The 12,036-nt window shown below is 45.0% G+C and overlaps 1 pseudogene across 1 annotated transcript; it reads right to left on the bottom strand.

Annotated features, from left to right (window-relative positions):
- Positions 1-8,270: 8,270 nt before the first annotated feature.
- LOC309832253 (small ribosomal subunit protein eS26-like) lies at positions 8,271-8,764 on the bottom strand (annotated as a pseudogene). The gene has a single exon. The product of its transcript is annotated as a small ribosomal subunit protein eS26-like (transcript).
- Positions 8,765-12,036: the final 3,272 nt, after the last annotated feature.

The following is a 12,036-nucleotide window of genomic DNA, read 5'->3' as shown; positions in this document are numbered from 1 at the left end:
CCTCTCCAGGCGTATCCATTCTCTAACCCTCGTTCCTTCATTTAGAACAACTAAGTCCCCGTTTCTCCCTGTTTCTTGATCTTATTTAAGCCACACAAAACTTTTCTGGAGGAAAGCTCTTATACGTGCAGCCTTTCTTTGAACCCCAAGGCCTGTAAAGCCCTGAATATGGAGGCCCTGAAGCTGGATGTGACAATAATGATACAGCATCAGATCAAGGATCAAGGTTACTTTGTCAAACCGGAGACGTTTCATCCAGAGGATGTTTAGTGTCGTGGCAATGATAACGTGGCAGAGAGAGCTAGTTGTCTCCTAGTATCTGTCTTCCTCTTTTTTCTTTACTAATTCAACTCCAAATTTTAACCATGCACATGGCTACTTAGAATAAAGACTATGTTTCCCAGGCTTCTTTGCCGCCGTGTGTGGTCATGTGACTAAGTTCTGGCCAATGAGATGGGAATGGAAATGACATGTGTAACTTTTGGGTCACACTCTTAAAGGAAAGAGTCACATCCACATTCTTTATTTTTCCTGCCAGCTGGAGGGTGGACATGGCGGTGGGCCATCTTTGATGGGCTGGATGAGAACAGTACCTTGGGATGACAAAGCAACTTGCTAAAAGGAGTCGGGCTTTCCAACACTGTGGAGCCTCTCTACCTCCCTGGACTGTCAGCAGGACAGTCTAGCTTAAGCCTGTAAGATTTTGGGTCCTATGACAGCAGTTGAACCTCACCCTCGACTAATACAAATTACCATTTGTTGGGCATATCCTATATGCCAGCCACTGTGCTAAGCTCTTCCACATACATTATTTAACTTAATCCTTACAAGTTTTTGATTGTTGTTACGTAGTGCATCAGTTAGGGCATTCTGGGCAAAAATAACAGAAACAGACTCTAGCTAACAAGTAAAAAATGGAATTTACTGGAAGGAAATAGAGTGGCTTAAAGAATGGAAGAGAGGGTTGAAAAACACAGAGAGGACAGAAACCATGGCTTTGGAGGTCCTGCCAAGAGAGAAATAAACCAAACATTAGTTTTCTACCCTTGCATCACTGTGCTCAAAATTCAAACTAAATATAGAGTCCACTTTGCCTAGCTTTGGGCAAGAGGCTACTCATTTAGTTAAGAAAAGGTAAGGCACCTTAACTTACCTTGATTTATTGTCTCACCAGGACTGTATACAATGGTGGGGAGGTAGCTGGCCAACAGGAAATTGACTGTTATTAGTAAAAGAAGGGGGGAATGAATGCTGAGTGGCCTAAAAACAACCAATGTCCACTATTGTTAAGTAACATGATCTCTAATTATATTATAAGGAAAATGAGGCTCAGAGAAGTGAGTTAACTTGCCCAAAGTCATACAGCTAGAAGAAAGCAGAGCTAGTAACTGAACCAAGGTCAACCGCCATACTCTTAACCATGACGCCATGTAGCTTCCAGTGATTGACTCTGACCAATGTTTATGTTTATGACCAACCTTTATGTTTCACTTTCCACAGAGCACTTCTGCGCCCAGTTGGCTTTCTGCTGACTGATGCTGCTTTGAAGAGAGTGTAAAGATGGATCTAATGGGATCCCTTTTCTCTGTTGATTCTTGGACCTATTTGGCCACAAATTGGGGGCACGCTTTAACTTCAAGTTTAAAAAACTTGAAGTTGGGATTGTTGGAAAATCACGGACACCTGGTTGTCACTCCTACAACCTGCTTCACCCTCCACACCGCCCACAGGTTGCAAGTGGTTCAGACAGCGATCAGTGGGCCTCTGGTGTATGAACACCTTCCTCTCTTCTTGTGCTTTGGGAAGAACAAACCCCTAATTGCCTGGATCCTTTAAATCCACCCACTTCTCACATATTAATCGTGAGAAGAACTGCTGTAATCCCTGCAGGGTTGATTATCTGCAAGGGATAGAGACCTGCCTGAATTTCTGCAAGAAAATGGGGGCTTGGTGTGAAGATACATGGGGCTCAGGTGTGAGGACGTGTATTCTGGGGGACTAAGCACCCCCAGAACCAGGCTGCTCTTCACCCCTCTCTCAGAGGCTGTGCCGCTCCCTCACATCTCTGCTCCTCTCTGTGAATAGACTCCAATTCCCTTTTTGTTACCTCCACTCCTTCGAAATTTAGTTTGCCCAAAGCATCACTTCCGCATTCTGGAAAGGGGGAGGGGGGAGAAGGGAACATCGATGGTCAAGGAGGGGCAGTGTCAGCCCTCTGTCCATCAAGGCTTTCCTTTACATCTCATTGGTCAGAATGGGGTCACATGACCACTCCTCGCTGTGAGACAGGTTGGGAAAACCTGTAAACAGCTTTTCCAGTTCCTATTGGAGAGACAGACAGAATAATGAGTGGAGGTGGAAGTCAGACCAACCTGCCCGGGGGTGTTGAGACAAAAATTTATAAAATGGCTTGAAACTATAAAGCTTTCTGCAAACATTGGCTTCAAAATAGAATGCATGTAGTACCACCCATTTGGAGAGTCATTTGGCAGTGAGTAGGAAGGGTCCCAAAGTGTGCATCATCTTAGCCCCAGTCATTTCATCTTAAAAGTTCTATCTGGGGACTTCCCTGGTGGCCCAGTGGGTAAGACTCTGTGCTCCCAATGCAGGGGGCCCAGGTTCGATCCCTGGTGGGGGAACTAGATCCCACATGCATGCTGCAACTAAGAGTCCGTATGCCGCAACTAAGAGCCCACATGCTGCAACAAAGATCCCGTATGCCGCAATGAAGATCCTGTGTGCCGCAACTAAGACCCAGCACAGCCAAAATAAATATAAAATGTTTTAAAAAATTATATCTGAAGAAAAGAATTGCAAAGAGCTGTGTGTAGAAAGTTGTTTAATGCAGTATTGCCTAAAATAGTCAAACACTAAAATTTCTCAACTTAATGGAATATTTTATACCATTAGAATATCCCTGTAGAGCTTGCGATGAACACACACACACTATTATATATAAGATAGATAACCAACAAGGACCTACTGTATAGCACAGGGAACTCTATCAATATCCTGTGATAACCTACCTATATGAGAAAAGAATCTAAAAAATAATGAATATATGTATATGTATAACTGAATCACTTTCCTGTACACCTGAAACTAACACAACATTGTAAATCAACTATACCCTAATAAAATTTTAAAAATAAAGTCTTGGAAAGCTACATGAAATATTTGTGCTAAAACGTTATATGACAAAACCATAGTACAGAATCAAACCTATCCTATCATGACAAGTTTGTAAATAGTATCTGTGCAGAAAAGCTGATATATTATGGTCGTGGGACTCTGTGTTGTTTCTTCTTGTTTTCTTTAGTATTGTCATAATACTGTTTGCATAGCTCATACAATTGGGAGAAAGAAATACAATTACAGTGGCTTCCTAGGCCTGCTCCAACTTCTTAGGGGTTGAACAGTCAGATATCTTAGGACACATCAGACTCACGCTCCAGAAGAACCTGGCTTGTGGGGTTGGGGAGAGGCGGTTGCCCTTTTACATTTGCGTCTACCCCCCTCATCCCAGAAGCAAAATAATCTGCTCAAAAGAGCTTCTGGTTCTTCTCCTCCCCTGACAGAAGCACAACTTCCTCCCCGTCCTATTCCAGGAATTAGTAGTTTTCTCCTCTGTTCTGCTCAGGTCAGATCCTGAGCTACTTCTGCTTTCAAGGATGGGAAGCAGGAGGAAGTATTTCAGGGGTGGTGGCAGTGCACATCTGACCCTGCCCTGTGACTGACCTCTGGCCAACCATGTTCTTAGTATGATTTTGGTGGAAACGCCCAAGACACCCATCAAGCCTGTGGTAGGAATTTTTCTCTGATCTGCCTGACATTTGGCTCCCTGCTTGGACAACTGAGGGAGCAGGTGGAAAAGTCTAGAATGCTTCCAACTGAGTGACAGGCAACTCTGATGCCAATATACCATTTATGTGTCATTGGGGTCATGCCAGCCATATCATGGTCAGCCCAAGACACAGTGGGTCAAATAATTATAGCTAATGTTGACTGAATATTCACTACGTGCACTCTGACATCTATTATCTCATTTAATCATCACAACAACCCCAAGGGGTGAGTACTATTATTACCATCATTTCCCAGTTGAGGACAACGGGGTCCAGAGAGTAACTTGCTCAAGGTCCCAGGCTTATAGAGCTAGGATTTTAACCCCCCAAGTCTGGCCCCAGGCATCAAAGGCTTAACCAGATTGTTGAGGATAACATTCAAGTGGAACTTTCCTTGGCAATTCAGTGTAATGGAAAAACAATATTTTGTTGTTGGTACTTCCCAGAACCTTCTTAGGAGGGTTGATCCTGTGAGGCAATTGCCTTTGAATGTGGTATGTCAGGCAAATTGGAGGGGTTTAGACAGAGGTAAGTTGTCTGGCTAGGTGAGGGAAAAGAGATTTGGAGAGATGGGTCTGAGAGATTGTGGTGGGGATAGAGGAGCCTTGATCCTGGGTGCTGCACGGGGCAACAGGAGATGGAGACCCTGCTACCTTCTTTCTCTTGAGAGCAAAGCCAGGAAAGTTTGGGAGAAGAAACATGGCAGAGAGGATTTGTAAGGCTGAGCATGGAGAATCATTTGATAGCAAACCCACTTGTTTGAAGGAGGTGAGGGAGTGACCCATGCAAAGATCTGGGGCAAAAATACTCCAATCAGAGGGAAGAGCCGATGTGCTGGACTTGAAGAACTGCAAGGAGGCCAATGTGGCTGGAGTGGGGGGAGCAAGGGCTCAAAGAGAAGGAGAGGCAAGGGTGGAGGCTGGGACGACAGATCACGCAGGGCCTGGTAGGTTATGGAAAGACTGGCTTGGACTCTCAGCGAGGTGAGGAGACTTTGTAAGCTTTGGAGCAAAGGAATAATATATGCCTTGTGTTTTGAAAGGCTCCCTCTAGCTACGATGTTGAAAACTGACTTTGTGTTGTTGGAGGGAAATAGAGAAGCAGTGGGGCACAGACAAGGTCTAAGGCTCCATTCCAGGTGGGACAATGGTGGCTTCCACAATTTTGGTAACAGTGGAGTTGGTAAGGAGGGGTTATATTTTTGGACATATTTGAAGGTAGAGCCGTAGGATTTCCTTATGCCTTTCAGTCTGAGTGACTGTAAGTGTTACTGACCAGGGTTTTTGGCCTTCCCCAATCAACTGAAATTGAGAAGAGGCCAGTGAGGAACTTCAGGCAAGTCTGTATTGGGGTTCCTGCAGCTGTAGGAGGGGGTAAAAACAAGTAACAGGTTTCCTTGCTCGCTCCCCGAAGGGGGTGGGGATGAGCCAGCTCTTTATATGGGGCGAGGGTAGGGGTGTGTCCAGGGGGTGGGGTTGGAGGCGTGGCTTAGGTGGTTTGCCCACACCTTAGGTGGTGTTGACTGCAGGGGGCATGTGCAGTACCCTGTTTTAGCTCCCTTTTCTTCAGAAGTGGCAGTTGCGTTTGTTTTTTTTTTTTGGTCTTTTTGTATCTTTTGTCCAGAATTTGCCCCAACTGCGCATGCATGCAGTTATAGCCCCTTACAGTTTCTTTGTATTTTGTTGCTCAAGGAGACATTTGTCTGGATGCAAGCATTACAGCACTGCAGCAAAGAGTCCCAGGCGCCAGCCTGTCTCACAGGGACACTACTGCCACTGATTGAAAGTGGGGGAATAGCGCTGCCATGGTGCCCCCAGCCACCTGGCACTACCACATGGGCCACACAGGCAAAGGCTTGAACCACAGCTTGTCTGAGTTTCAGCAGAACGTCTGTGATCTTCCTGGAACAGAGGATGAGGAGCTGCTCGGGGGCCACCCCCTGCTCACCTCCTACGTCCCTTAGGAGGGTCTCAGGAGTCATGACTCATGTCCCAGGTTCTGATTATGCATGAGGCTCTCTGCCTCACCCACCGCCCCCTGCCCCCCCAGCAGAGGTCCAGATTAAAACTGCTTTGTCTCTTAGTCTAAGATATAGCCTCCCTTTTTTGGTATCGTCCTTTTTGTTGTGTAGGACGACTATGGAAGGATTGGTTTTGCTGTCTATGTAAGTAATAAACTGTATGGACCTAACAATGGCTCATTGTAACTTTACCGGTGGAATCAGTTGTGCCTTGGCCTAGCCTTGTCTCATGCGCTAGAGGCTGAGATGGGCCCAGATGCGGGGAGCATAACTGGGAGTGATCAGGAGTTCAGGTCTAGACATCTTGGTTTGCGGAGCTTGTCAGACATGGGGCGAGCCATTGGCTATCCGAGTCTGGAGCTCAGGAGAGGTCTGGGTTGGAGACAGAAACCGAGGATTAGCAACATATGGGTGATGTTTATAGCCCTGAGCCCACCCAAAGACAGGAGTAGATAAAAAAAGAGGCCCAAGGACTGAGCTCTGGAATCCTCCTTACCAGGCTGGGGAGAAAAGGAGGGATTGGCCAAAGAACCTGGAAGGAGAGATGGAGGTGAAGGAGAAGCAGGTGAGTGAGGGTCCTTGGAAGCCAGTATACAAATTAATCCCTGGAAGGAGTGGGCAAATGTGAAAAGCTGCTCTGGAATCCCTTAAGATGAAGATTGCAAACCAGTTCTTGGAGCTAACCACTTATCCTTGGTGACAGTGATGAAAAAAGTTCTGGGGAAGTGGAGGCTGGGGTGGGGCAAAGGCTGGAATGGAATGGGTTCAAGGGAGAGTGGGAAGGGCAGACCTGGGCACAGCAAATACAGACAACTGGTCTGGAATTTGCTTTGCAAAAGTGACACAAAAAAATGGGGCAGTGGTTGGTGGAGGAAGTGGGATCAGATAAAGTTTGTTTGCTTTTTCATTAAAAGAAATATATTAATTCTGGTGGGAATATCAGATTTTTGTATATACACCAGTATTGGTTTTATGTATTTGGCTTTATGTATTTATTCCAGAACTAACACCTTACCTTTGCTTATCTGACTTTAAGGTAGTGCTGTGATATGGCATGTCTGGCTATGGAATGGAGTTATGTAATAAGGTATGCTTCATAGTTTTTTAGGCTATTCTTGTGTGTTTTCTGCTCCAGGTGATTTTTAGAATCAGCTTGTCAAATTCGATAATAATCCTGTTGGGTGAGGTTACACTGAATTACTGAGTAATCTGACGGAGAACTGATATCTTTATAATGTTGAGCCTTGTCACCCATGAATATGGCATCTCTCTCTATTCTTTTTTTTTTTTTTTGCGGTACGCGGGCCTCTCACTGTCGTGGCCTCTCCCGTTGCGGAGCACAGGCTCCGGACGTGCAGGCTCAGCGGCCATGGCTCACGGGCCCAGCCGCTCTGCGGCATGTGGAATCTTCCCGGACCGGGGCACGAACCCGTGTCCCCTGCATCGGCAGGCGAACTCTCAACCACTGCGCCACCAGGGAAGCCCTCTCTATTCTTTTATGTCCTTTAGGAAAGACTAATAGCTTAAAAAATAAATAGTTCACACATATTTCATGTTAGATTTATGCTTACGTGTTTTATAGCTTTTTGGTGCTACGAATGGTGTTTTTCCTATTATATTTTCTAATCAGAAAATTAGTCTTAGCTGAACAAGAAATGGATTAGATTTTTATATGTTGATCTTGCTGAATAAGATTAGTTCTAACAAGTTATCACTTAATGGTGTTGGATTTTCATACTATCTGCAAATGATGACTTTTTTGCCCATTGAATCTGCCTCAAGTAGGAAATAGGGTTATGATTCGAGGTTTCTGCTGCCCATCATTTTTGCCCTTGGGGAGGAAACAAAAGTTTCTTCTCTTTGAAGTGGTTTTCCACAGAGTGGGGCTGTGGGTTCTGGATACCCTAATTTACTCAGACTCAGAAAGAAGACAATTGCTGTGGGGTGATACGTAACACTGGAATCTTGCATTACACTGACTTGGGTAGAAAACAGATGGGTAGTAAAAAAAAATTTGACAAATATAGGAAAGTAAAATTTCCTTCTAAAAGCTTATTTTAAACTCTTTTCAGTAAATGGAACTGGAAAATTATTTGTTCATATGGACAAAAATGAAACTGGATTCCCTGTTTCACACTGCACCCAAAAAATTCAACAGTACACAAAGAAGTTAAATAATGGAAGGAAAAGAAGTAGTTGAGAAGAATATATAGATGAAAAAAATTTTCTAACTCTGGAGGTTTATTAAACAAGTTACAGAAAAGCCTAATAATAAATTTGGCCACATGAAACAAAAGAACTTCTGCACAAGAAAGATGATAATTAGAATTAATAATAGCATCTAACTCATAGTTTGAGCATGAATATCAGAAGAGATTATGTCTGTGAAAGGGACCCGTAAATCACTAAGCAAATGGTGGGTTTTTTTTAAAGTATAATTTCCGTTTTATTGTCTTTCCAGGGGACCGTATTTCTTTAGCCTTTAAGGACTTAGCTCCTTCCGTGGGCTTTGGCGGAGGTCGTGGCGCAGCACCCGCAGGCCTAAATCGGGATGGAGGTGTTTGGTCCTTCCGGGCTACCGGAGAACGACTCCTGACTACCTTGCTGTGAACGGCACAACTCACGCAGTAATGTAGTTTCACATACAGCTTGGGAAGCACATAGGACAGTTCGCGCCAGGAGCTCACTCACCGTCGAAAACACTCGCTTCGGAAATGTCCCTGACGGCTGCGGCCTCTACGATGTTCCAAATGAAGAACTTCTTAATGGCCTTATCCTCGGGCACGCATCGGGCACAGCTGGTGCAGCGAATAGGCTGCACGTGGCCGCGCCCCTTTTTGGCACGACCATTATTCCTTCTTTTCCTGGTCGTCTTGGAAGCGAGGAGACGAGAGAGCATGGAGGTTGTTTTTAATCTGACCCAGCAAAGCGCCTTATGCTCTATTTAGATTGATTTGATGTTAGGAACACTGGTTCACTCAAATTATTTCAAGTTTTGAAGATTTTGTAGTTAAGATTCCATGATAGGCATCATAAACGGATGGGTTCTTGACACCTTGGTTCCTACAAGCTTCATGCAACCTGCTCCTGCAAAGCTTGCCATGGGATTGCAGTTAGTGAGGTAGCTGCAGGTAGTGTAGGTAGCTGCTGCAGTGCTAAGAGCTGAAATACACTGAAATTAACCACAGGTCTTTTTTTTTTTTTTTTGGTGCATTATAGACTCAGAGCTCCTAAATAGTTACATCAGAGAGATTCTTCTGGTACAATCGCTACCTAGTTGGGGAGGAAGGATTCTTGGTGCTTGCTATCCTGCCCTCTTTCCAGAATTCTCTCTCTGAGGGAGGGGCGGGGGGATCTCTCTTATGAACCAGGCACTCTTCTGTGCACTGGAAATAGAGTGATGAGCAAGACAGACAAGAATCTCTGCTCTCTGGAGCTTATAGACTCTAGCTGGGGAGTCAGACAATAGATAAACTAAATAAATATGCAATATAAGTTCATATAATAATGAGTGCTATGAAAAAATATCTGAGTATCTGTAGCAGACACTGCAATTGCTCCATTCACGTCCCCTCAGTGTTTATCATTCCCATGCAAGCTGGCCAGGTTTCCAGCTGCCAGTACCTGCCTGCCTGAGGGCTCTCTCTGGCTCCTGGAGCCTTCTCTGCCTGGGTGCAGGGCAAATAGGATGCACCAGAGAAGTAAGGCTTTCCCGGAAAGCAGCCCTCCACGGATAGCTGATGTGAGTTGTGGATAAAAAATCTAGCCCCCTCTCCTCTCAGGTGGATAAGTCTGAGGCATGTTCTACCCTGGATTTCAGAGTTCCTCAGTGTATTGAGCTCCAATCATCCACAGCAGTAACTTGTGCCATCTCACAGCTTTTATGGGCTCATTTCCTCACCAGTGTTTCCTGGATTACCTCTCAGATAAATTACTTCCACTTGTCTCAGTGTTCATGTACAGGGGAACCCAAGCTAAGCTTTTGTCAAGAGTAGGGGTAGGGGATGGATGGGAGCTTATAGCTAGGTGCCCACCTTGTGGTTACCTGGTCAGGTGCACACCATAGGGTGGGTCATTAAGAAAGGCTCTGGGGGCTGGACAATCTTTCTGAGATATTGCCTATACCTTTAAAGTGGGCCCTTGGTCACTGCTAAGGGAACAGAGGGGCCGTGATATCCGAGCAACTTCCTGTGGTGATCAGAGTGTGAAAGTTTTTTTATCAAAAATAAACCCAGCTTATTTATTTATTTTTGCATTCATTCTTTTCTTTAAAAAATTATTTATTTATTTATTTGGTTGCGCCGGGTCTTAGTTGCAGCACGTGGGTTCCTTAGTTGTGGCATGCAAACTCTTAGTTGCAGCATGCATGTGGGATCTAGTTCCCTGACCAGGGATCGAACCCAGGCCCCCTCCATTGGGAGTGTGGAATCTTAAGCACTGTGCCACCAGGGAAGTCCCACGAGCTTATTTATTAAAATATGTCCCCACACCCTTGTTGGTAGCTTCTCATCCTGATCCAATGGTCTTATTTCTTTTTCCTCAGCCTCCTTTCCTGCTAACAAGAATGGGCCCTTTGTTGTTTAAATTACTTATTGGTGTTTTTCTTTTTTTTCTGATTATAAGCGTCACTTTTTTTTTTGTAAAAAAGTTTTAAGTACACAAATATATATAGAAGAAAATTAAAATCACCCTGTGGCAGATTGAAGCTGATCACAAATTCTTTGACACACCTGCCACTGAGACGTGACATCTTTGTTCCCCTCTCTTAGAATGTGGTCGAGCTCTGTGACTGCTTGACCACTAGAATATAGTGGAAGTGACTCTGTGACAGTTTCCAGGTCAACATCTTAAGAGACTGGGAACTTTCAATTCTTATCTCGTGGAATACTTGCTCTTGAAGTCTAACCACTATGCTGTGAGCAGCCCAAGCCACATAGAGAGGCCACATGGAGGTCCTCCAGCTGACAGCTCCAACCGAGCTCCTGGCCTGCTGATGGTACCAACTTCCAGCCATGGGAGTGATCTGTTTTGAAAGTCCAGCCGAGCTGAGCCTTCAAGGACTCCAGCCCCAGTCACCATCTGACTGCAGCCATCTGAGATTCCCTAGTGAGAACTGCTGAGGCTAGGCAATCCACAGCACCATGACACAATGAGAAGCTGCTGTTTTCGACTTGTGGTTGCCAAGGGAGAGGGGATATGGGGCGGGGATGAACTGGGAACCTGAGATTAGCAGATGCAAACTATTCTGTATATGTATAACTGAATTACTTTGTTGTACACCAGAAACTAACACAACATTGTAAATCAACTACACTTCAATAAAATAAATTTTAAAAAAAGAAGTCGCCGTTTTATTTGGAGTAGTTTGCTCTGCAGCAATAGAGTAGAACAGACCCATTGTCCTATGATCCAGTGACAACTACTATTAACATTTTGGTTTTCCTACACATACGTATATATATATTTTTTTGCAGTACGCGCGCCTCCCACTGCCGTGGCCTCTCCCGCCATACAGAGCCCAGGCTCCGGACGCGCAGGCTCAGCGGCCATGGCTCACGGGCCCAGCCGCTCCGCGGCACGCGGGATCCTCCCGGACTGGGGCATGAACCCGCGTCCCCCGCACCGGCAGGGGGACCCTCAACCACTGCGCCACCAGGGAAGCCCAACACATACGTATTTTTAAACAGGTAATTTTAAAACAAAATGTTCAGAATTTTAATGGAATTTTTTTCAGAGCACACACATTTCTTTGCTCTGGTTATTAAGAAAGCCGAACTAAGGGCAAGAGAAAATATGTTGGAGAGAGAATGAAAAATGATTGGCTTGGGGAATCACATTAGCAGACACACACAAGTATGGTTTGGTGTTCTATGTAATTTCATGAAGATATGCTGGTGTGTCTTTGAAAACAGCTTGTGCAGACATCTTTGACTGTACTTCTCAGATATTTCTTAGGATAAATTCTTGGAAGTGAAAATTCCAGGGCAAAAGAGTTTGAGGCTTTTTTTTTTTTTGGCTGCGTTGGGTCTTTGTTGTTGTGTGCGGGCTTTCTCTGGTTGCAGCAAGTGGGGGCTACTCTTTGTTGCGGTGTGTGGGCTTCTCATTGCGGTGGCTTCTTTTGCTGCGGAGCATGGGCTCTAGGCCACGGGCTTCAGTAGTTGTGGCTCACGG

This window comes from Grampus griseus, assembly GCF_964374135.1.
Source record: "Grampus griseus genome assembly, chromosome: 14".
NCBI classification, from domain to species: domain Eukaryota; kingdom Metazoa; phylum Chordata; class Mammalia; order Artiodactyla; family Delphinidae; genus Grampus; species Grampus griseus.
This window is presented reverse-complemented; position numbering and strand designations above follow the sequence as displayed.